Below are 24,571 nucleotides of genomic sequence, written 5' to 3'. Positions count from 1 at the left end.
AATCCGCTTATCACCAGCTCCCCATCCGTCCGGAGGACCGCCCCTACATTGCCTTTGAGGCGGGCAGCAGGCTCTATCACTTCCTGTGCGTCCCCTTCGGTGTCACGAATGTTGTCTCTGTCTTCCAGAGGGAGATGGACCGGATGGTGGACCAGTGCCAGCTGAAGGCCACGTTCCCATATCTGGATAACATCACTATTTGCTGTCACAACTGGCAAGATCACAACACCAGCTTCCTACGATTTTTCCAAGTGGCCAAAGCTCTGAACCTTACCTATAACAGGGACAAGTGTGTGTTCGGAACCACCCGACTCGCTATCCTTGGGTACGTCGTGGAGAATGGGGTCTTTAGCCCTGATCCTGACCATATGCGCCCCCTGTTAGAACTCCCTCTTCCCACCACTCTCAGAGCCCTCAGACGGTGCCTGGGCTTGTTTTCCTATTACGCCCAATGGGTCCCTCATTACGCAGACAAGGCCTGCCCCCTGGTCAAGTCTACCACATTTCCCCTCTCTGCCGAGGCCCACGCGGCCTTCAGCCGCATTAAAGGGGACATTGGCAAAGCAATGATGCATGTGGTGGATGAGACCATTCCCTTCCAAGTAGAGAGTGACGCCTCCGACTTTGCGCTGGCTGCTACCCTCAATCAGGTAGGAAGGCTGGTAGCATTCTTCTCTCGTACCCTTCAAGGCCCTGAAATTCGGCACTCTGCGGTGGAGAAAGAAGCCCAGGCCATAGTGGAAGCTATTAGGCACTGGAGGTACTATCTCGCCAGCAAAAGGTTCACCTTGCTGACCCACCAGCGCTCAGTTGCGTTCATGCTTAGCAACCAACAGCGGGGCAAAATCAAAAATGATAAAATTTTTGCAGTGGAGAATAGAACTCTCTAGCTACAACTATGATATCCTGTACCGGCCTGGAAGGCTCAATGAGCCCCCTGATGCCCTATCCCGGGGAGCGTGTGCCAGCGCGCAGCTCGACCAGCTATACACCCTCCATGCAGATCTTTGCCACCCAGGGGTCACCCGATTTTACCATTTCGTGAAAGCCTGGAACCTGGCTTACTCCCTTGAGGACATCGGGACGATGACCAGGGACTGCCAAGTCTGCGCTGAGTGCAAACCGCACTTCTACCATCCTGAAAAGGCACAACTTATCAAGGCCACTCGCCCCTTTGAGCGACTGAGTGTTGACTTTAAGGACCCCCTTCCCTCCACCAACCGCAATGTCTACTTTCTCAACATAATGACGAGTACTCACGGTCCCCCTTTGCCATCCCCTGCCCTGATACCACTGCCACGTCCATCATAAAAGCCCTGCGCCAGCTCTTCTCTCTGTTCAGATATCCCTGCTATATCCACAGTGATAGAGGGTCCTCCTTTATGAGTGACGAGCTCCGCCAGTACCTGCTAGCTAGGGGCATTGCTACTAGTAGGACCACGAGCTATAATCCCTGGGGAAATGGACAGGTGGAGAGGGAGAATGCCACCGTGTGGAAGGCCACACTTTTAGCCTTTAAGTCAAAGGGATTGCCGGTCTCTCGCTGGCAGGAGGTCCTCCCCAAGGTGCTCCACTCCATCCTCTCCCTGTTATGTACGTCCACCAATACCACCCCTCATGAGCGACTCTTTTCTTTTCCCAGGAATTCTGCCACTGGGACCACCCTACCGGCTTGGCTGACATCCCCAGAGCCAGTGCTGCTCCGGAAACATGCGAGGAGCAATAAATACTCCCCGATGGTCGAGAGGGTTCACCTACTACATGCGAACCCCCAGTATGCCTATGTGGTCTTACTTGATGGGCGGGAGGACATGGTCTCCGTCCGTGACCTGGCGCCCGCAGGAGCAGCAGACCTCTACCCCAAACACTCCACGGTAACTATGAACCCTGTACCCACCGAGGTGTATACCCACCTGACACTGCGCACACCAAGCCCTACACAGACACCTCACGACACTCCCATACCGGGCGCCTTGCACACGCATGAAGGATTACTGACGCCTAATGGGCTGACACCTCATGTCAGGCCGGAACCAGCACAACCACTGTCTGCGGTGCAATCACCATCAGCACCATTGCAATCACAGCCGGTGCTACGTAGATCGCAGCGACAGATTCGACCACCTGATAGACTTAACCTGTAAATATACTTGTAAGAAACTTCGCCCCATGGGGACTCTCTTTTAAAACAAAGGGGGGTTGAATGTGGTGAACTACATATACCTGTCCGGACATGACCCCCTGCTGACTGCTCCTGTGGCTCCTCCCACAGACCCCTGTATAAAGGCAATTGGAGGCACTGCTCCTCCCTCAGTCTCCAGGATGTGGTGTGATGGTCTCTTGCTGCTGATAGTGCTCTCTCTTCCAGCTAATAAAAGCCTATCTCTCACCTCATGTCTCCGAGAGTTATTGATGGTGTATCAATAGGAAAGATAGGAAAGTAGGTAAAGGGGGTGGCGTGGCCCTAATGTTAAGCAATGATATCAAATCACTAGAAAGAAGGGACATAGGATCAGAAGAAGTAGAATCCCTATGGGTCGAGTTAAGAAATGGCAAGGGTAAAAAGACACTAATGGCAGTTATATACAGGCCTCCAAACAGCAGCCAGGATGTGGACTGCAAGTTACAGCTGGAAATACAACGTTTGTAGAAAAAGAGTGTCAGAAGGAAAATGTCAAGATAATTATGGGAGATTTTAATATGAAAGTGGATTGGGAAAGTCAGGAAGGTACTGGATCTCAGGAGAGGGAGTTTGTAGAATGCCTACAGGATGGCTTTCTGGAGCAGCTTGTCCATTAGCCCACCAGGGGATCGGCTGTTTTGGATTGGGTGCTGTGTAATGAACCTGAGGCGATTAGGGAGCTAGAGGTAATGGAACCCCTTGGAAGTAGTGATCATAATATGATTGAGTTCAGTTTCAAATATGAAAAGGAGAAGCTGGTATCAGGTGTATCAATATTTCAGTGGAACAAAGGAAATTACAGTGGTATGAGAGAGGAACTGGCCCAAGTTGATTGGAAAAGTAAGCTAAATGGAGGGACAGTAGAGCAGAATTGGATGAAATTCCTACAAGAAATAAGGAAAGTGCAGGAAAAATATATTCCAAGAAAAAAGAAAATCATAAAAGGAAAAATGACACAAATGTGGCTAACGAGAGAAGCTAAGGCTAAAATAAAAGCAAAAGAGACAGCGTACAAGGAAACAAAAATTAGTGGGAAAACTGAGGACTGGACGAATTTTGAAAAATTACAGAAGGAAACTAAGAAAGTCATTAGGAAAGAAAAGATGAATTATGAAAGGAAATTGGCAATTTAACATAAAAAAGGACTGAGAGTTATTTTTTAAATATATGAAGAGTAAAAGAGTGACACAGGTAGATATAGGACCTATTGAAAAGGATGCTGGAGAAATTATAATGGGTAACAAAGAGATGGCAGAAGAACTAAATGAGTATTTTGCATCAGTCTTCACTGTGGAAGACATTAGCAACATACCTGATAACCAGAGGTCTCAGGGAATAGAATTAGGTACAGTCAAGATTACTAGAGAGAAAGTGCTTGAGAAGCTAAAAGGACTAAGGATAGATAAGTGCAGATGAAGTGCATCCATGGATTCTGAAGGAGGTGGCTTTGGAGATTGTGGAGACATTGGAAATAATCTTCCAGGAATCAGTAGACTCTGCCATGGTTCCGGAGGACTGGAAGGTCACAAATGTAGTTCCGTTGTTCAAGAAAGGGGGGAGGCAGCAAAAAGAAAATTACAGACCTATTAGTCTGATATCGGTAGTTGGAAAATTATTGGAGTCAATCCTCAAGGATGAGGTTATGAACTACCTTGAGGTGCATGACAAATTAGGCCCAAGCCAACATGGTTTCATGAAAGGAAGATCCTGCCTCAACAACCTATTGGAATTTTTTGAGGTAATCTCGAATAAGATTGACAAGGGAGAGGCTGTGGATGTTGTTATTTGTATTTTCAAAAGGCCTTTGATAAGGTGCCACATAAGAGGCTGCTTAATAAGATGAGGGCCCAAGGAATTACAGGAAGGATATTGGAATGGGTGCAGCATTAGCTGATAGGCAGAAAGCAAAGAGTGGGAATACAGGGATCCTATTCTGGTTGGTTGCCGGTTACTAGTGGTGTTCCGCAGCGGCCTCTTCTTTTTACACCGTATATCGATGATTTAGATTATGGATTAAATGGTTTTGTGGCTAAGTTTGTGGATGACACCAAGACAGGTGGAGGAGCAGGAAGTGTTGAAGAAACGGAAAGGTTGAAGAGAGACTTGGTCAGTTTAGGACAGTGGGCAAAGAAATGGCAGATGAGATACAATGTTGAGAAATGTACGGTTGTACATTTTGGAAGAAGAAACAATCGGGCAGATTATTATTTAGGTGGGGAGAAAATTCAAAAATCAGAAGTGCAAAGGGACTTGGGGGTCCTAGTGCAGGATATCCTAAAGGTTAACCACCAGGTTGGATAGGCAGTAAGAAAAGCAAATGCTATGTTGGCATTCATTTCAAGAGGAATAGTGTATAAGAGTAAGGAGGTGTTGATGAGGCTCTATGGGGCACTGGTGAGACCCCATTTGGAATACTGTGTGCAGTTTTGGGCCCCCTATCTTAGAAAGGATGTGCTGATGTTGGAGAGAGTTCAGAGAAGATTCACTAGGATGATTCTTGGTATGCAGGGACTAACATATGAGGAGCGTTTGTCAGCTCTTGGATTGTATTCATTAGAGTATAGAAGAATGAAAGGGGATCTCATAAACATTTCGAATGTTGAAAGGGCTGGACAGAGTAGATGTGGAAAGGCTGTTTCCCTTGGTGGGTGAGTCCAGGACAAGAGGTCACAGTCTTAGAATTAGAGGGTACCCATTTAGAACAGAGATGAGGAGAAATTTTTTCAGCCAGAGGGTCGTGGATTTATGGAATTCGTTGCCACATGCAGCTGTGGAGGCCCAATCATTGAGGGTTTTTAAGGAGGAGATTGACAGGTATCTAATTGGTCAGGGTATCAAGGGACATGGGAAGAGGGCCGGAAATTGGAACCAGACGGAAGAATGGTTTAGCTCATGGTGGAGTGGCAGAGCAGACTCGATGGGCCGAATGGCCTACTTCTGCTCCTTTGTCTTGTGATCTTGTGATGTAGTTGGTTCAGATTTGTTTTTGATCCACAGTGACCTATGATATTGTTGGTGATAAACAAAACAATGGTAATGCTATTGAGAGTCAAGCATACTGAATCCTCTCACATAGAAAATGGTCATTACTTGGCACTTTGAGGCAAAAATGTTATTTGCCACAATTCAGCCCATGCCTGAAAGTTGTCTGGGTTCCTCTGCATGCAGGCATGAACTGTTCATTTGCAAGTGGAATTAAACATTATGCAATCATCAGTGAATTTCCTCACTTCTGAAATGTGAAGAATGTCATTAAGAAGCTGGTTGGGCTTGAAGCACAGCAGCAATATCCTGGGCCTGGGATGATAGATTCCAACATTCATAATTATCTTCCTGTAGCGATGTACTACATACAGAGCTAGAGACGACATGCAGTCGGTAAGCCGTTTTGAGACTAGTTTATTCAAACATCATGGCACTGGCATTTAATCCCTAGCGCCCACCCTCTCCGGGTGGAAATGACGTCAGAGGTGCATTACCAGAGTCTCTCCCTGAGTGCTGGCTATTTGTGAGCCAGTTCGCCTGCGCAGAAAGTGGGTCGCCTCATTCCTTTGATACCTAACTCTGTCCATGGGAGTGTCTACCTCTTGATGAACATTAACTCAGTGTTACCAGGGTTCCTTATGCCACATTCAGTCAATCGCTCTTCTTAAAATCAAGACAGTCACTCTTGCCTCTGAAGTTCAGCTTCTGGGCCCATGTTTGGACAAGGACTGTGATCCAAATGGTTCTGACGAAAGGCAGGTACAGCATGGTTGAATGACTGTCGGTATATTATGCTCTCAACAGTCTTCCAATATTGTTCTGATGATTGAGAGTAGAAATTGAAATGATTAGAGGCATTGGAGTTATGCTATTTTTTGTAGACTGTGATTTTTGTGGTTTAATTAGCTTTGGCCCTTTGCACATCAGAACTGCATTATGTTATCCAACATGATCTGAATTTCTAGTCTCCTGTTTTGCATTATGTAGAATTGGAATCCTAGTTGCTGTCCTGAATCCAATCCATTTCTTGTAGATAAATTGCCAAATCAGGAAAGCAACATTAAGTGCAAAACAAAAGATCATAGTCACGAAGTCGAGGCAAATGATTCAAATAATGCCGAATGTAGTCTGGCCCTGAAAGTAAGCAGCAGTGTGAAACAGCCATCCAGCACCATTAAGGTTCCCCTAAAATTTTAAATACAATCTGCATCACAAAGTTATACATTATAATATATATACTGCAAATATTTAAATTGTTTCACTAATATTATCCCAAAATATATAAGAACATTTTAACATCTCAGAGAATTACATGATTCAATTATAGTAATTTGTACATTATCCATCATATCTTTGCATCAATCATCAAATAATACAGTGAGAATATAATAATTATCAGCATGAAAATTCCATTCAGTAAGTGAAGCAATAAATTAGCCACCACAACTGTCATCACTTGTCACCACTCTTCACAAGTCACACCTCTATGTTCACGTGACTTTCATGTTCTCGTGGTTGTGTTCTCACAGTTGTATATATTCACACAGTCATATTGCATTCTCACGGTCATAATCGAAGTTTCTGCAGCTAGTCACATATGCCCAAGGCTACAGTGGTGAAGGCATTCAACAAGCACTAAGATTAACTTTTTACAATACATTCCACTCCTCATAGTCCACCAGGCAACCCCATTACAAACAATCCACAGACTTTAATACAACCCCCACAGATGCCCCAGCATGTTATAAGCAAATCACAAAACTAACCATAAAAGCAAAGTGCTTATAGTAACATTCCAGTTCACTACGGTAGCCCACCAGTCTGCTGACATTTCAAATGGCCACCAGTTCCCTCGAGGTGTGTAATTATGATAGAGGTGCCTCATTTCTCTGCAAGTGAATAATCAAATGCCAACCTTTTCTTCAGGGCGACTGCCCTAGATGCCACCATTTCAGCCAACAGTACAGTCAGTGCATCTTTTGTCTGCTCTAGAGCTGAAGCCATCTCATTGGTTCCATTGCAGATGCCATAGATAGCATTTCCCAGCATTGTCTAGTCATTCTATAGGGTTGGACTGCCGTAACTGGAGAAGTACCACTACTTAAAGTACCGATTGTCTTTCACTGTCCCAATAATAGTATTCTTAGGCAGGAAACAAATGTGCAGACTATCCAAAACATGCTATACATAATGTACAATGCAGACAATAAGATGAGTTGCAATGTAAATAGTGGACAAAATTGAAAAGGGTGAACCCAGGACTGAAGGTGTTTTATTTGAATGCGTGCTGTTTAAGGAATAAGGTATATAAACATCGCACAGTTACGGATTGGCATTTATGACATTGCGGGCATCACTGAATCACGGTTGAAAGAGATTATAGCTGGGAGCTTAACAACCAATGATATGCATTGTATTAAAAGGACAAGCAGGTAGACAGAGGAGGTGGTGTGGCTCTGTTGGTAAAAAATCAAATCAAATCATTAGAAAGAGATTACCTCAGGTCAGAAGGTGATGAATTCATTGTGGATAGAGCGAAGGAACTGCAGGGTAAAAAGACCATGATAGGAGTTATATACAGACCCCCAAACAATGGTAAAGATGTAGTCTACCAATTACAATTGGAGATAAAAGGGCAATGTTACAATAGTCATCAGCGATTTCTATCTGCAGGTAGATTTGGAAAATTGCGTTGGTACTGGATCCCAAGAGGGGGAATTTCTAGACTGCCAATAAGATGGCTTTTAAGAGCGACTTGTGGTTGAGCCCACTAGGGAATCAGCTATTCTGGATTGGGTGTTGTGCAATGAACCAGAATTGATTGGAGAGCTTAAGGTAAAGGAACCTTTAGGGATAAGTGATTGTAACGTTCTCGCTCGGGTGTGATGGAACCCGAATTAAACGTCGAGGTAAACCATAGTCAATGAAAACAAGGTCACAGCAAGATTAACCATTTACTGTTCACTCTTCACATTAACGTATGGTGAAAACTGTTGATAAAACAATACAAGATTGGTACAATATTTGTTTCCTTCTAGATATCACATTTACATCGTGAATACTTGCAAAGGTAAAACTACAATAACTACATTACATTAAAGTGCAGCATACGGTCAGAATCTATCTACTCCATTGACTGCTTTAAATACACTTCAACACAAACTATCCTGACTCTTTAACTAACGAAAACATAAACCTTATCGACCGTCGTTACTTTTAACAGAATCAGCGTTAACATTTTAATTCAACATATCGATTATCTCATGACTTACAGCATTGCTTTCACTGTGTTTCTGGTGCGTAGAAAGAAAACTCTGCTTGCGCTGAACTGGCACGTGTCAGGCCCCCACCCTTGCATTTATCCCAAACCGGTATTTGCCCACAAGACACGGCGAAACCGAATGTGACGTCCTCGCCGCGATATATTACAGACAACAAATTTTACTTAAACAATCCTAACTTTAACTAAAAAATGCTAACAAACGAATTACTAAGCGAAAATATTATAAACTAAATAACTGCCATAAAGGCAGCACAGTGATTATAATATGATAGAATTCACCCTGAAATTTGAGAAGGAGAAGTTAAAGTCAGATGTATCAGTATTACAGTGGAGTAAATGGAATTACACAGGCATGAGAGAGGAGCTGGCCAAAATTCATTGGAAAAGAACACTGGTAGGGATGGCAGCAGAGCAGCAATGGCTGGAATTTATAGAAACAATTTAGAAAACACAGCATACAGTATATAATAACAAAGAGGAAGAAATATTCTAAAGGCAAGATGACACAAGCATGGCTAACTTGAGAAGTCAAAGCCAACATAAAAGCCAAAGAGGGAGTAGAGTAAAGAAAAATTAGTAGAAATGACATTTGTGACAGTGAAATACATAACTAACGTGCCACTTTGGGCTTCTTGTTGTTCCTTTTCCCACCTCGTGGTGCATTGGGTGGAATTTTTTTTGCCGTTTCCTTAGTACTTTGGTTTGTTTTTTATGAAGCCGAGCTACTAGCTCAATGCTCAATCCCGCACTGATGGAACGTGTGCAAGGGGCCAGCCAGTTTTGAACCTGGGACTATTTGCCTCGAAGTCTGGCACTGATGCCACTACACCACCGGCCATATTTTGGGGTTATATGTGTTAAAAATAGGAAGCACAGCATTGTGAGGCCATGAATGCTGAGACAACTACAACTCAATTGGAGATCCATCCACCATTTGCATGCCATATCCCCTGCAACAGAGTCAACTCAGATCAAATTAAGAACAGTACTGGATGGTGCCACAACAGTACTCAAGGATAGCACTGGAAAACTCAAACATATCAAGGGTAAAATAATGTTAAGTGAAAATGCCACACCCAAGTTTTGCAAAGCCTGTCCAGTTCCTTTTCCTATCCATGAAGTTGTAGTCAGAGAGCTGGATCGCATGGAGCTGAAGGAATTCTTTTCAAGGTTGAGTGGAGCCCATGACCAATGCCAGTGGTCCCAGTAGCCAAGAAGACTGGGTCTGTCAGGATCTGTGGTAACTTTAAGGTCACCATAAAACCAGTACTGAAAGTAGATGAACACCCTCTGCCCAGCTTTGCAAACCTTTCTGGAGGGAAACACTTCAGCATAATTGACTTAGCTGAGGCCTTCCTACAGATGGAGATGGAAGAAGAGTCCAAAGTGTTTCTCAACATAAATACTCACAGAGGGTGATATCGCTATAATAGGTTTATTTTTGGAGTAGTATCTACACCTGCAATCTGACAGAAAGCTATGGACTAGGTGCTGCATGACAGCCCAGGCACTCTGTGTTACCTGAATGATATCATTGCTACTGGAATCAATGACAAGGAAAATCTTCAAAACCTCAAGAGTGTTCAAAGGATTAGAAGATTATGGACTCAGAGCACAAGTATGAGTTCTTTAAACCAAGCATCACTTACTGTGGTCATACCCCTGATGCACAAGATCTACGCAAGCATAATGAGAAAATTCAAGCAGTAATGGATGCCCCAAGGCCAAAGGACATGTCACAGTTGTGGTCCTGTTTGGTATTTGTCAATTGCTATAAGAGTTTCCTGCCAGACCTGGGTACTGTGTTCCACCCCTTGAACACTTATCGACAGATCGGGAAGAACTGGCAAAGGACAAAGCACTTTTGAGGGAGCTCTCAAAAAGATAATGAAAATGGTGAAATCAAACACTGTACTCACTCATCATGATCTACTTTGCCCAGTGAAGCTTACCTGTGAAACTTCACCTTGTGATATAGGTACAATCATGCTATTTACCCTTGGAAAAGGAAATACCAGAAAAATTTACAAAAGAGAACTCTCCTCTTGACGTATTCTCCCTAATGCAAATTTAAATATTATGGCAGAGATGATCCAAAGGGAAATCAGAAAAACCCCACACTGTCTCAGGTCTACAAGGCCACACAAAGTGGTTGGAATGTGCAGCAGAAATTCAAGTTCCCCTATCTTGACTGGATGAACTTGTCTTTGACTGAGGTTGCTTTATATGGGGATTGAGAGTTGTTGTACAATCCAAGCTAAGAGCTAAAGTGTTAGAGAAGCAATATGCCAGTCACCCAGATGCAGTCAAAATGAAAGGATTGGCTCAAAGCTTTTTCTGGTGGCCTGGAATAGATCAGCAGATTGAGCCGCTTGCCATGCGCTGTCCAGGATGTCAACATGTCCAGTAAAAAGGTGCCCCGGAGCTGTCAGAACCACTTACTGCAGACCCTGAGTCAACTCCAACTACCGCCAAAGAGGAAGCCCCAGAACCTGAGATCGTTTCACAGCCACAAGTTTCACCTATCCCCTCAGACCCCTCTTGTCAGGAAAGACATTATCCACAAGAATAAGAAATCCTTCTCAGCAATTAAATCTTTAGGTCTCAATGGGACAATTAAAAGTTTGCTATGCTCTAGATGTCTATATAGTAGCTGTATTATATAGTATACCGTATATACCTATATAAGTTGAGATGCATTAGATATTGATTTGGAGTTTATAGATAAGCAGAGAGGAGTGTTGTGTATTTAATCTTTCAGTAATATTTAGTAATATTGTAAATATATTGATTGATTAAGAATTCCTTGTTTAAATAATTCATTACATATTATATGTACAAGTACGTGAATGGTATACGTCATCACGCCACGACATCATAGCTGGTGTCTCACTAAAATTAAAAATGAAGTTAGACACATTATTCCTGGCTTCATGTGTTTTTCTTTGAATTAGTTTTTTATGTTTTGGAATTACAAAACATAACAGTAATAATAAAATAGTTCAGTTAGTCAGTCTTTGTCATCAGGGTACTTCCGGCTACTGGTTCCGTGGTGTGGTGATACCACTGGATTGACATGGGATGCACGGATCCAAGTTGGCTTCCCCTAGATCTTCAGAGTAGTATATGTAGTTAAGCGTGCTTCAAATGGGCCTTCCCACCAGGGCTCAAGGCAATTCTTTCAACAGTAGGTTTCACCAAGACACAGTCTCTGAGCTGACAGGGATAACATACTGTAGCTATCACAATCTTCTTAGGCTTCAAGCACTGCTGATGGAAACTTTTCAAGACTTGTGTTAGTGCTGCAAAACAGTGCAACATGTTTTCAATTGCGGATGCCTATTTTTTTAAACGAATGGGAAGGACTAACTGGGAAGCGCATAGGATACCTGAATATCTGTCACATTTTCTCTTTTTATTTTACCAAGTCTTCCAGGTAATGCAGCCACTCACTTGCAGCTTTTCCAGTCTGGCATACTGCACCTAGTGTTCTGAATATGACCTCCCCTCCGTTAGAGAAACCAAGTGCAGATTGGGTGATAATTTTGAAGAACACTTGTGCTCAGTCTGCAGGTGTGATCATGAGCTACTCTAATTCACTATCCCACTCCCACCCTAGCCTACCTGTCCCAGGGCTCCTGCAATTTTACAAGGAGGCCCAGTGTTAGCACAAGGAACAATACCACAGAGTCGAAGAGTTGCACAGCGCGGATCTAAGCCATTCAGCCTTTATGTCCATGTTGTTCTCTTTGTAAGTTTATACAAATCTTCCCCACATTCTCTCTGTTACGCTGAAGCCTGAGGGCTTGGTAATGAGTTCTCCATCTTTCAATAACTTACTGGTTTTCTTTTACTTTGCTTGCCAGCCTTCTTTCACTTTTGCTCTTCACCAGATGTTCCAGTGGGCCAGACCATACAGCTTAACAACACATTAATCAGGCAAATTCATCTCACTGGTCTCCCAAATGCTCTTCCATATGTAGGGGCTTGTTTAGTTGTGCGTTGATAACATGAGGAGGACTTGTACGCAGCCAAATCTGATTTTAAACTGCTCTTAATTGCGCGTTATTTCACCCTATCAAATAATTTCCTTTGTTCCACCCAGTATCCACCCCCAGTTTCTCTGCTATCTGAAGTAATTGGCTTCTCTCTCTCAGTTCTGTGAAGGTTCCTGATATAAAGAGTTAATTGTTTCTGGAGTCAAAGTTATGCAGCAGAGAAACAAAGCCTTCAGCCTAGCTTGTCCATGCCAAACAAGTATTCTCTCCAAGCTGGTTCCATCTGCCTGCATTAGGCCATATCGCTCTGAACCTTTCCTATCCATATACCTGTTTAAAAACGCACTTCGACCACTTCCTCTGGCAATTCATTCCATATACTCACCATCTTCTGTATGAAAACATTTCCCCTCAGCCTCCTTTTAAATCTTTCCCCTCACATCTTAAACCTATGCCTCCTAGTTTTAGATTTCCTTAACTTGGGAAAAGGAGTTTTTACTACATCCCCCATTATTTTATAAACCTATATAAAGTCACTCCATCAGCCTTCTATACTCCAGGCAAAAAAGTCCAGCCTATCCAGCCTCTCCTTATAGCACAAGCTCTCTAATTCTCATAACATCTTTATGAATCTTTTCTGCACCCTTTCCAGCTTAATGATGTCCTTTTATCCATCTAGCTTAATGATGACAAGAATTAAGCACAATCTTTCAAGTGAGGTTTCATCAATTGCCCAGTTTCAAGATAATAACTTAACTCCTCTATTTAACACCCCAATCAATGAAGGCAAGCATGCTGAACACTTTGTTCACCAGTCTATATGCAACTTTTAGTGAATTATGTGCCTTTACTCCTGTCTCTCTTTCAACTTCAATTCCCAGGGCGTGACCATTTACTCTGCACATGCTTCCCTAGTTTAACTTCACAAGCTACATAACCTAACACTTGCCAGAATTCCACCTGCAAATCTTTGGCCCACATTCCCAGTTCATCTAGGTCGTGGTGTCATCTTAGATATCCTTCACTTTCTACTACACCACCAATTTTGGTGACAGCTGCAAACCTACGCAATGTTGTCATCTGGATTATTAATACCGATCTCAAATAATCGCAGGTCCAGCATTGCTCCCTGTAACACAACACTGGTCACAGACTTCCAATCTGAATAACAACTCTGATTTACCAGTATCTATTTCTTTCCACCAAACCAATTTGCATCCATTTGTCTATCTTACCCTGGATCCCATATGCTCTAACATTCTAGACTGGACTATTGTATGTGGCCTTATCAAAGGCCTTGCTAAAATCCATGTAGAAAATATAGGCTGTCTCGCCTTCATCAATTTAGTTTATTAACTCTTCAAAAAGCTCAATTATATTTGTGAGGTAAAATTTCACACATCCGAAGCCCAGCTGCCCCATCAGATTCAGACTTAGTTTTGTTTATCACACATACTGCATGTCGAAACGCACAGTGAAGCACGTTATTTGTGTTAACAATCAACACACCCAAGAATGTGCAGGGGGCAGCCCTCACATGTCACCACACATTCTGGTGCCAACATAGCGTGCCCATAATGTTCAGCAGAACAACACATGCAGCAACAACAACATCAATAGCTAAGAAAACAACAGCACAACAAGCCACTTCCCCAGCCACCCACGCAGCTCTGTTCATTGATTTTGCCTGACCTGCCGAGTGCTTCCAGCATTCTTGTTTGCTTCATACTTCTGATGTAAGGTCATTGATATGGAACATTAACAATCTCTCTTTCCCCAGATGTTGTCTAGCCTCCTTTTTTAGTTTACAAACTGTTTATAGTGTTTAGTCACTTTGCCTTCTACTAGTCAAAACTTAAAATTCAACTAATGGGGAAACATATGGCTCTGCACTCTAACATTTTAAATTGCTGACAGTAAAGATTCAATTTAAGTGGTAATACAGATGACCACTGTCATGACCAGTTTATTATCCATTACCAAATTTACAGACTAATTGTAAAGGTGACAATGAAGGCTATATTAAAATTCTTAATTAACTCAGGGCAGTAACTGCATCCACAGATAATAATAGATATAATTTTTCATTTTCTACATGCTGTATTCTGCCAGTAAATCCTCATGTTCTACACATTGATTTAGCTCTGTACTGTAGAGGCTCCTGCAATAGTGATGTTTTTCCCTTTTTTGTTTCATAAATACTTAAAGAAAATTAAATACTTGGCACTTGGTGCCCTTCAAAGCCCTTTCAGAAGCTCTCAAAGCACTTCACAATCAACAAAGAGCTTTTTGAAGTGTAATCACTATTGTGAGGTAGGAAATGGGGCAACTAATTTGTAAACGTCTATAATACTAGAAAATGGCTGGAGCCTTGATTTTAGTGTCACTGAGAAACAAGTATTGGCCAGGTCACTAATCATAACTCCCATTCTCAACAATGTGCTATTGGATCATTTACCTAAAAGAACAGAAAAGCCCTCATATTTACACTTCAGGCTAACAATTTAATAATCTGTTTATACCTCATTGAACTATCAGTGAGTCCTTTTGTGCTCATGTCTTTGGAGTAACACTTGAATCTTCAGGCTCTGCTTCCAAGACTGTAACTAAAACCTGCTTCTAACATTTTTTATGTTCACGTTACCATAATTTAACATCTAGGATTAAAACTGCAATCTATAAAATTTAAATTTATTTATTTCTTTATTCTGTGTTTAAATTGTCCTGAGGGAAGTTCGGTTTATTGTCATTCAACTGTACACCAGTATACTACCAAATGAAACAATGTTACACTGGAGCAGGGTTTTAACATGAGACATCAACATTCCCTTTCACCCATCAATGCTGCTTGAACTACTGATTTCCTCAAGCAGGTTGTTTGATGCTCCGGATTCCAGCATTTACTATCTTTTATCTCTGTTTAAGTTTACCATGATGAAAATTAGCAGAAAACACATGTCAGTGTACCATTGCAGTGAAACACAACTGCAAATTGAACTCTAAATGCAAAAGCAATACATAATAAACCTGCGAAGTATACTAAGAATGTCCAAACCATGTTTTTGTTGCTGCTCTGTTTTGATTTTGTATCATGAGGAGAATGTACTGATAATTGAATATGTGCTGCAAACTCAAGCATCTAATTTGCAGATGACACAACTGTGATTGGCCTAATCACAAACAATAATGGATCTGCACAGAGAGAGGAGGTACTGAAATTGCCCAGTTTGTTCAGGAACCACAGCCTTTCACTCAACATCAAAAAGACAAAAGAAATGATAACTGACTTCAGGAAGGCAAGAGGTCCCGAGCAAGCCCCACTATTCATAAATGGTGAGGCAGTGGAAATGGTCTCCAGTTTCAAGTCTGAACATCACTGAGGAGTGCTCTTCATCCATCGACACAACCTCGATAGTATGGGAAACACAACAGTGACTATACTACCAGAGGTGCTTAAGGAGAGCTATCGGTCCCAAAAATTGCTGGCTATCTTCTATCGAAGTGTGATAGAGAGCATACAGACATACAGAATGATAGAATAGTACTTTAGCTACAGAAAAACAGATCACAAAACACTCCAAAGTGGAAGGTTCAGCACATCATTAGGACTCAACTACCAGACCTGGAGACAATATTCTACTCTTGATGCCTATGGTGCGCTCGTAACTTCATTAAAGTCCCATCCCATTCCGGACACTGTTTGTTCAATCTCCTGTCATCTGGTGGAAGATATAGAAACATCTTAGCCAAGATAGTAAGAATGAACAACAGCTTCTTCCTGAGGGCTGTTTAGCAGCTGAATGATGTTATGCCCCAGCTTCCCAATGGATTTTGAGCGTTGTGGACTATTGAAGTCACTTGTTGCATGTAAATACGGGATTTTTTTTTTAGCAAGCTGTACTGCATGCATTGTAAATAATTGTTTTGCACAATCTGGAGTAGCACTGCAATCTCATTGCCTTCAGCAATGGCAATAACATTCAATTCTATTCTAGTTTAAAGGTGAGCAATGGGAGGGGGTGGAATGAAAAGAACTTAAGATCCACAACATAAAAATTAGACAAGTAAGGGATAGCCACAGAAATCTATCAACTGTTAGAGATACAAGACTGCAGATACTGAAATTTGGAGCAAAAAACAAACCGCTAGTCCAGAACAACTCACACTCAAATTGCTGAAGGAATGCAACAGGTCAGGCAACATCTATGGAGGGAAATGAATAGTCTTAGTTTTGAGACAAGACCCTTAAATCAGGACTAAAAATGGAAGAAGTAAAGAAAGAGGACAGAAGCCAAAATAAAAGGGTTGGTGTGTGTGTGGGGGGGGGGGGGGGGTGGAATAGGGAGGAGCACGACCTAGTGGATGATAGGTAAATCCAGATGAGAGGGGAAAAGTAGGAAGGTGGGTGGGGAAGGGTGGTAGGGGCAAAGACTGGGAGGTGATATATGCAAGAAGCAAAGGTCTGAAGGAGTCTGATTGGACAGGATAGTAGACTATGCAATAAAGTGAAGGTGGGGGGGGAACCAGGGGGGAGAAATTTAGGTGATGTACAGGTAATGAGAGAGGAAGAAGAGAAGGAGAAGGGATAAAGGAGCCAGAGAGATAAGAGAAAAAATGGGGAGTGGGGAGAGGGGGGAACAGAGAAGTGAAATTACCGGAAGTAAGAGAAATGAACGTTGATACCATCAGGTTGGAAGCTACCAAGGAAAAATCTGAGGTGTTACTCCTTCATTTTGCATCTGGTCTCAATGTAACAGTAGAGCAGGCCATAAGCAGATATATCAGTGTGGGAATGGGAAGTGGAATTAAAATGGCAGGTCACCAGGAAATTCTGGATAGTCTGGATAAAGCGCCTCAACCAGATTTGTCATCTGTCAATTTCTTTGACAGATGCAGCCTGATCTGCTGAGTTCCTGCAGCAGCTTGCTCTTACCCTTTCAAGTACTGAATCTTTAAACTAATTAAAAAAGATTTTCATTTTAAAGTGTCCCGAGAAAGTAGAAGCTAAGAGATTTTGCGAAAATGTATTTAAACCTATTTGCTCAAAAAGGTCCTTACTTGGGATCGTAAATATTTGGAGCAATCTACTGAGAAAGCCAGATACAAGGATTATTATTGAGATGCCCTAACTGGGGAGTCACAGTTCATACAGATTAAGATGCAATGTGGAATGAATGGCTTTTCTCATCACTGATGTGAATAAGTCCATTTAACATTCAGCATCATTTGCAAATGAGCCTTTATTTCATGAAAATCATTTATGATAATTGATGCGAGGGAGCTGCTGTAATATGAAAGAAGCAAGAAGCAGAGACTATAAAGTGAGAAGGAGAGCAGCACAGTTCACAGGACAAGTGCTCATCTTCTAATGAAATGAATCAGGATTAAATTTCCAGGCTGTAATCATACTTTCTTTAATTAACTTTAATTGCTGTTTCCATGTGTATCTACAATTAGCATTAGCTGTTGATAAGATTAAGGAATTGATTGTGGACTTCAAGAAGAGGAAGATGAGGGAACACACACCAGTCCTCATTAAGAGATCAGTGGTGGAAAGGGTGAGCTGGTTCAAGTTCCTAGGTGTCAACATTTCTGAAGATCTATCCTGGACCCAACCGATTGGTGCAAAAACAAATAAGGCATGATAGCAGTTCTACTTCATTAGGAGTTTGAGGATACTATATATTTCACCAAAAGCTTTCACAAATTCCTAAAGATGTATTATGAGGAGCATTCTATCTGGTTGCATCAATGCCTGGTACGAAAGGGCTACTGCACAGGACTGAAAAAGTTGCAGAAAGCTGCAAAGCCAGCCAGCTCCATCATGGACACTAGCCTCCCCAGCATGAGGACATCAAAAGGCCATAAGACATAGGAGCAGAATTAGGCCATTTCCCCAATCTGTCTAAGTCCTTCTGCAGACATCTTGCTTCCCCAAAAATACCTGTGCCTCCACCTATCTTAGTATCGTCTGCAAACTTGGCCACAAAGCCATCAATATAGTCATCTAAATAACATGAAAAGAAGCGGTCCCGACCCCAACTCCGTAGAACACCACTAATCACTGGCAGCCAACCAGAGAAGGCTCCTTTATTCCTTCTCTTTGCCCCCTGCCTCTCAGCCAATCTTCTATCGTGCTAGTAGCTTTCCTGCAATACCATTGGCTCTTATCTTGTTAAGCAGCCTCATGTGTAGTACGCTGTCAAAAGTCTTCAGAAAATCCAAATAAACAACATCCACTGACTCTCGTTTGTCTATCCTGCTTGTTATTATTAACTCAAAGAATTCCAACAGATTCATCAGGCAAGATTTCCCCTTTAGAAAACCATGCTGACTTTGGCCTATTTTATCATGTGTCTCCAAGTATCCTGAAACCTCATCCTTAATAATCAATTCCAACATCTTTGCAACCATCGAGGTCAGGCTAACTGGCCTATAATTTCCTTTCTTCTGCCTCCCTTTCTTCTTGAAGAGTGGAGTGACATTGCAATTTTCTAGTCCAGAACAATTCCAGAATCTAGTGATTCATGAAAGATCATTAATAGTACCTCCAACATCTCTTTATCTATCTCTTTCAGAACCTTGGGGTATAGTCCATCAGCCTATACCCCAGGTGACTTCAGACTTTTCAGTTCTCAAACACCTTCTTCATAGTAATAGCAATGACACTCACATCTAGCTCCTGATACTCCTGTATTTGTGGCATTCTGCTACTGTCTTTCACAGTGAAGACTGACTTAAGTTCGTCCACCATTTCTTTGTCCCCATTATCACCTCTCCACTGTCATTTTCCAGTGGTCCGATATCAACTCTCCTCTCTTTTTAACTCTTTATATGTCTGGAAAAAACTTTGTGTCTTTTTTTTTATATTATTGGCAAGAACCTTCATATTTCATATTTTCTCTCTTTATGGCATTTTAGTTACCTTCTGTTGTTTTTTAAAAGCTTCCCAATCCTCCGGGTTCCCATTAATTTCTGCTTTTGCTCTCTTTTGTTTTTACACTGTCTTTGACTCTCTTTGTCAGACACAGCTGCCTTATCCTTCCTTTTGAATACTTCTTCATCTTTGGGATGTTTATTTCCTGCGCTTTCTGAATATCCTCCAGAAACAACAGCCATTGCTATTTTGCCATCATCCTTTCTTGTGTCCCCTTCTAATCAACTTTGGCTAGCTCTTCTTTTATGCTCTGTAATTCCCTTTGCTCCATTGTAATACTAATACATCCAATTTTAGTTTCCCCTTCTCAAACTGCAGGTTGAATTCCATCATATTATAATTACTGTCTCCTACGAGTTCCTTTACCAGAAGCTCACTCATCAAATCTGTGTCATTGCATAACAGCCATTCCAGAAATAGCATTCGCCTAAGCTCACCACAAGCTGCACTAAAAACAATCTCATTGGCATTCTACGAATTCCCCATGATTATCACAATATTGCCCTTATTACATGCCTTTTCTATCTCCTGTTGTAATTCGTAGCCCACATCCTGGCTACTGTTTGGAGGCATGTATATAACTCCCATCAGGATCATTTTAACCTTGCAGTATCTTAACTTCAGTCACAAGGATTCTACATCTTCCGATCCTGCAGTAATTACTTGGGATTTGATTTAACCTTTTGCTGAAAATGCCAGCATCTGATATCAGAACCCCCATCACCCTGGACAGGCCTGTTCTCATTGCTACCATCAAGCAGGATATACAGGAGCCTGAAGACATACAATCAAAGTTCAAAGTAAATTTTATTATCAAAGTACATAGAGTTCACCATTTACAACCCTGAGATTCATTTTCTTGTGGGCATACTCAATAAATGCATAGTAACTATATCAGAATCAATGAAAGGCCACCCAACTAGAGCATTCCACCAGAGTGCAGAAGACAACAAATTGTGCAAATGTAAAAAAAGAAACAATAATATAAATAAATAAGCAATTAATATCAAGAACATGAGATGAAGAGTTCTTTAAATTGAGTCTATTGTTTGTGGGTACATTTCAATGATGGACCAAATGAACTGAAGTTATTGCTTTTTGTTCAAGAGACTGATGGTTGAGAATAGTAACTGTTTCTAAATCTGTTGGTGCAAGTCCTGAGGCTTCTGTACCTTTCTCTTGATGGCAGCAACGAGAAGAGACCATATGCTGGGTGGTGGAGGTATTGGTGGCTCCATACCAGGCTGTGATATATAACCATATAACTGTACAACAATTACAGCATTGAAACAGGCCATCTCGGCCCTTCTAGTCCAAGCTGAACGCTTACTCTCACCTAGTCCCACAGACCTGCACTCAGCCCATAGCCCTCCATTCCTTTCCTGTCCATATACCTATCCAATTTTACTTTAAATGACAAAATTGAACCTGCCTCTACCACTTCTACAGGAAGCTCATTCCACACAGCCACCACTCTCTGAGTAAAGAAGTTCCCCCTCGTGTTACCCCTAAACTTTTGCCCCTTAACTTTCAACTCATGTCCTCTTGTTTGAATCTCCCCTACTGTCAATGGAAAAAGCCTATCCACGTCAACTCTATCTATCCCCCTCATAATTTTAAATACGTCTATCAAGTCCCCCCTCAACCTTCTATGTTCCAAAGAATAAAAACTTAACTTGTTCAACCTTTCTCTATAACTTAGGTGCTGAAACCCAGGTAACATTCTAGTAAATCTTCTCTGTACTCTCACTATTTTGTTGACATCATTCCTATAATTTGGTGACCAGAACTGTACACATACTCCAAATTTGGCCTCACCAATGCCTTGTACAATTTTAACATTACATCCCAACTCCTATACTCAATGCTCTGATTTATAAAGGCCAGCATACCAAATGCTTTCTTCACCACCCTATCCACATGAGATTCCACCTTCAGGGAACTATGCACCATTATTCCTAGATCACTCTGTTCTACTGCATTCTTCAATGCCCTACCATTTACCATGTATGTCCTATTTGGATTAGTTCTACCAAAATGTAGCACCTCACACTTATAAACTCCATCTGCCTTCTTTCAGCCCACTCTTCTAACTGGCCTAAACCTCTCTGCAAGCTTTGAAAATGTACTTCATTATCTACAACGCCACCTTTCTTAGTATCATCTGCATACTTACTAATCCAATTTACCACCCAATCATCCAGATCATTAATGTATATGACAAACATCATTGGAACCAGTACAGATCCCTGAGGCACACCACTAGTCACCGGCCTCCAACCTGACAAACAGTTATCCACTACTTCTCTCTGGCCTCTCCCATCCAGCCACTGTTGAATCCAATTTGCTACTTCAATATTAATACCTAACGATTGAACCTTCCTAATTAACCTTCCATGTGGAACGTTGTCAAGGGCCTTACTGAAGTCCATATAGACAACATCCACTGCTTTACCCTCGTCAACTTTCCTAGTAACCTCTTCAAAATATTCAATAAGATTTGTCAAACATGACCTTCAACACACAAATCCATGTTGACTGTTCCTAATCAGACCCTGTCTATCCAGGTAATTATATATACCATCTCTATGAATACTTTCCATTAATTTACCCACCACTGACATCAAACTTACAGGTCTATAATTGCTAGGTTTACTCTTAGAACCCTTTTTAAACAATGGAACAACATGAGCAATATGCCAACCCTCCGGCACCATCGCCATTTCTAATGACATTTGAAATATTTCTGTCAGAGACCCTGCTATTTCTACACTAACTTCCCTCAAGGTCCTAGGGAATATCAGGACCCGGAGATTTATCCACTTTTATATTCCTTAAAAGCGCCAATACTTCCTCCTCATTATTCATCATAGTTTCCATAACTTCCCTACTTGTTTCCCTTACCTTACACAATTCAATATCCTTCTCCTTAGTGCATACCGAAGAAAAGAAATTGTTCAAAAACTCTCCCATCTCTTTTGGCTCCACACATAGCTGTCCACTCTGATTCTCTAAGGGACCAATTTTATCCCTCATTATCCTTTTGCTATTAATATAACTGTAGAAACCCTTTGGATTTATTTTCACCTTACTTGCCAAAGCAACCTCATATCTTCTTTTAACTTTTCTAATTTCTTTCTTAAGATTCTTTTTACATTCTTTATATTCCTCGAGCATCTCATTTACTCCATTCTGTCTATATTTATTGTAGATATCTCTCTTTTTCCGAACCAAGTTTTCAATATCCCTTGAAAACCATGGCACTCTCAAATTTTTAACCTTCCCTTCAACCTAACAGGAACATAAAGATTCTGTACCTTCAAAATTTCACCTTTAAATGACCTCCATTTCTCTATTACATCCTTCCCATAAAACAAATTGTCCCAATCCACTCCTAAATCCTTTTGCATCTCCTCAAAGTTAGCCTTTCTCCAATCAAAAATCTCAACCCTGGGTCCAGTCCTATCCTTCTCCATAATTATATTGAAACTAATGGCATTGTGATCACTGGACCCGAAGTGCTCCCCAATACATACCTCCATCACCTGACCTATCTCATTCCCTAACAGGAGATCCCCCTTCTCTAGGTGGTACCTCTATGTATTGCTGCAAAAAACCATCCTGCACACATTTTACAAACTCCAAACCATCCAGCCCTTTTACAGTATGGGCTTCCCAGTCTGTGTGTGGAAAATTAAAATCTCCCACAATTGCATCCCTGTGCTTACTACAATTATCTGCTATCTCCTTACAAATTTGCTCCTCCAATTCTCGCTCTCCATTAGGTGGTCTATAAACACCCCTATAAGCGTTACTACACCTTTCCCACTCCTCAATTCACCCAAATAGTCTCCCTAGATGAACCCTCTAATCTATCCTGCCAGAGCACCGCCGTAATATTTTCTCTGACAAGCAATATAAAACCTCCCCCTCTTGTCCTCTGATTCTATCACAGCTGAAGCAACGAAATCCAGGAATATTTAGTTGCCAATCACACCCATCCCACAACCATGTTTCACTAATAGCTACAACATCATATTTCCAGGTATCAATCCATGCTCTAAGCTCATCCACCTTTCTTACAATGCTCCTAGCATTAAAATAAATGCATTTAAGAAATTCTCCACCTCTTACTTTCTGTTTATCTCCAACGGTGCAAACAACTTTACTATCTTCTTTTTCTTCCTTCTCCCATACATCTGTTCCTACACTCTGGTTCCCTTCCCCCCTTTTATCTAGTTTAAATCCACTGGAGCCTCTCTAGCAAACCAACCTGCAAGAATATTTGTTCCCCCCCCCCCCCCCACAGTTCAGATATAAACCGTCCCGCCGGAACAGGTCCCACCTTCCCTGGAAAACTGCCCAATTATCTATAAATCTGAAGCCCTCCCTCCTGCACCATGTCTTCAGCCATGTGTTGATCTGTGCTATCTTACTATTCATAAACCCACCTGCACACGGCACTGGTAGCAATACTGAGATTGCTGTCCTGGAGGTCCTGTCCTTAAACTTAACACCTAACTCCCTAAACTCACTTGTCAGGACCTCCTCACTCTTCCTACCCACGTCATTGATCCCTACATGGACCACGACATCCAGCTGCTCACCCTCCCTCTTGAGAATACTGAGAACTCGATCCAAGATATCGTGGACCCTGGCACCAGGGAGGCAACGGACCATCCAGGATTCTTGATCCCTTCCACAGAACCTGTTATCTGTCCCCCTAACTATCGAATCCCCTATCACTACTGCTCTCCTCTTTTCCCTCCTTCCCTTTTGAGCTGAGGGTCCAGTCTCGGTGCCAGAAACCCAACCACTGCAACTTGTCCCTAGTAGGTCGTCCCCATCAACAGTATCCAAAACGGTATACTTATTATTGATGGGAACAGCAACAGGGGTGCTCTGCTCATTCTGTCTAATCCCCTTCCCTCTCCTGACAGTCACCCAGCTACCTGTCTCCTGACTGTCACCCAGCTACCTGTCTCCTGACTCTTAGGGGTGACTATCTCCCTGTAACTCCTGTTTATTTCTGCCTCTGCCTCTCGAATGATCCGAAGTTCATCCAGGTCCAATTCCAGTTCTCTAACTCGGTTTGTCAGGAGGTGCAGCTGGATGCACCTATTGCAGGTGTAGTCATCAGGGACAATTGTGCTCACCCTGACTTCCCACATACTGCAAACGGAGCA

The sequence above is a fragment of the Hemitrygon akajei genome, chromosome 3 (assembly GCF_048418815.1).
Source record: "Hemitrygon akajei chromosome 3, sHemAka1.3, whole genome shotgun sequence".
In the NCBI taxonomy this organism is placed as follows: Eukaryota; Metazoa; Chordata; class Chondrichthyes; order Myliobatiformes; family Dasyatidae; genus Hemitrygon; species Hemitrygon akajei.
The sequence above is the reverse complement of the archived record's forward strand: the minus strand, read 5'-3'. Positions refer to the sequence as shown.